At 42.3% G+C, this 2,442-nt stretch overlaps 1 long non-coding RNA gene across 1 annotated transcript; it reads left to right on the top strand.

Moving 5' to 3' along the window:
* The first annotated feature begins 542 nt into the window (after positions 1-542).
* On the top strand, positions 543-2,124 carry LOC133440194 (uncharacterized). Its single transcript, XR_009782295.1, has 4 exons — positions 543-997; positions 1,132-1,356; positions 1,434-1,514; positions 1,634-2,124. It is a non-coding gene; the product is annotated as an uncharacterized LOC133440194 (long non-coding RNA).
* Positions 2,125-2,442: the final 318 nt, after the last annotated feature.

Consider the following 2,442-nt stretch of genomic DNA (forward strand, 5'->3'; position numbering starts at 1 on the left):
TGGCCTCGGGTCCAAGTCATCTGTGAAGTACTCTTTGGCAGAGTTCACAGCTTGTTGTTGATGGTGGTTGGGGTTGAGCAAGATGGCCTGTTGTTGTTGTTGTTGTTGTTGTTGTTAGGGTAGTTGTTGTTAGGGTAGTTCTTGTGGTTCATTATGTTATTTTCTTTTGGTATCTGGATGCTTATGGTGAATATGGCCTGGGGTCCAACTCATGGTGGTTTTGGGTTGAGAAAGGTTTCCTCTTGTGGTCTTTTATTGTGGAAAAGAGCCCTTGTAGGTATGTTGTTTAATTCGGAAAAGGTGCCCAGCCCAGATGAAATGGTAGGTATTCGGTAGGTATACGGTAAGTATTTTCATCCACATCCTTCTCATTCCCTCCCCTTCTCTCTTCCTTCCCCACCTTTCCCTCTCTAGCACCCCCTCTCTGTTTATCTGTTTTTGTGTATGTCTGTCATCTGTGTTTGTCTGCGTGTGCGTCTGTCTGCGTGTGTGTGTGTGTGTGTGTGTGCGTGCGTGTGTGTGCGTCTGTGTGTGTGTGTTGGCACACACTGCTGTGTGCTAACACAGGGTATGTGTGAAGCGTCTAGTGCAGTAGTGTGGTGCTTGGAGCTAGTGCATGTTGCTGCATTGTGCTGCTCTCTGCTCACTGCTTCTGCCGCTGGCTAGCCTTCTGAATGGAGGGTGAAAAGAAGAAGCTGACTTAGTTAGCTTCCTCCTGCCAGTACAAAGCCTCTCCACTACCAAGACTCCTGCAGTGCCTCCCCGGGGCCACACACGGAAACTGGGTACCTCACGGTCCCAGGCTAAACTGCAGGGGATCTCGGAGCAGCAGCGGGCCCCAGAGACACGGCGTCAGGGCCACCACTGTGTGGATAAACCCTGGTGCCCGTCAACCGCTGTCCCAGCTATGGGTGAATAGTCCCCCTGCAGGTGTAATGTTGTCAGTTGTACTTACAGAGCCACTGAGGATGCAGGCAAGGTGCACTTACAGACAGAGGTGAGTATACTGTTAGATATTAGTTTGATTTGACTTTTCAATGCTCACATTTCTTTGAAGTTTTTTAATCTTATGTTAAAAAAACTTTTCAACCCACATGTATAAAGTTGTTTTCATTCTCCTTTGGTGTACAGCCAGGATCAGGCATACCTGGGCTGGCTACAGGAAGGGTCCAGGAGCAGCAGGAGCCAGTAGAGCCATGGATGACCTGCGGTTGGTCATGGGAAGATCTGCAGCAATGTAGCAGCACTCTGCTGCATCAGCAAGACTTCCTAGACGGTCCAACATGTGTCCAAGGGGCCACAGCAGCAGTTCAATGTGTCTCAGGCAGGTGCTCATCAGCCAGATGCTCTGCCAATGTATGCAGCTTTCTTCTTGATGATTCACTTGCTTTGAAAACTACAACTTATTGATTATTTCTTTGTTTCCAAATCAGGGCTACAACAGATCCAGGTAGCAGACCAAGTGACAACAGCAGCTCTGGAGACAACTCTATTGATGCAGCAACCACACAGAGGTAAGATTTTCTATTGTCCTGGTGTGTGAGCAATTGTAAGGCTAATTTGTATACTGAATTTAAATTCAGAAATAACTATGATGTATGTTGTGCTGATATCTCTGCTTTTGTGTATTCAGGAAAGAGGAAGATGACCACTGCTCTGCACTGTCCAAAGACATTCTGCTGCCACATGAATGCCCATCAGACAGAGGGATCCTCACTGGTTTTGATGTGGACCTTTGACCTCTGTGAGTCTCAATCCTTGTAAAGGACTCAGGACTTATTTTGTCCTCACATCTGTTGTGAATGGAAGTCTATTGTCCATATTTGCAACTTTAATTGTCACAATAACAGTTCAGTTTTTGATATTTTAATGAGAGGCTCTTGGTCTGACAAATCATGGAAGATTGACCCAGACTTCTCTATTCTTTTGTTCTGCATTGTAAGGCTTCAATTCTCTCAAAATTTAATTCTTGACATGTTTTTATGATCATACACTTAACTGCATTATATTGTTTTATCTTTATGTTCTTAATGAATGTTGTCCACATGATTATTACTTACCTTTTGATGATCTAAATTACAATTGTATTATTAGCACAATGATCTTGTCTGCACCCATACAATTTTGAATGCGTCTGTAATTTCATTCTTGCATAATTTTTATATTTTTGAAATATTATCTTAAGCTTAATTCACTTCAAGATTAATATTGTGTAAAACCATATACTACTTAAAGACATATGTAAAATGTTATGCAGAACAATTTACTTGAATCAGAGTTGTTTACTTTGTTGAATATTTGACATTTAATAAACAACATGTTTGTACAGTACTGGTTTTGTCCTGGTGTTCCATACAATAGAGGTGTTATTGATGATTATTATATAATTTAATTTCTAAATGTATTGGATTAACTGTTGTTTGACCATATGATTATCATCTG

This window comes from Cololabis saira, unplaced genomic scaffold (assembly GCF_033807715.1).
Source record: "Cololabis saira isolate AMF1-May2022 unplaced genomic scaffold, fColSai1.1 scf414, whole genome shotgun sequence".
In the NCBI taxonomy this organism is placed as follows: Eukaryota; Metazoa; Chordata; class Actinopteri; order Beloniformes; family Belonidae; genus Cololabis; species Cololabis saira.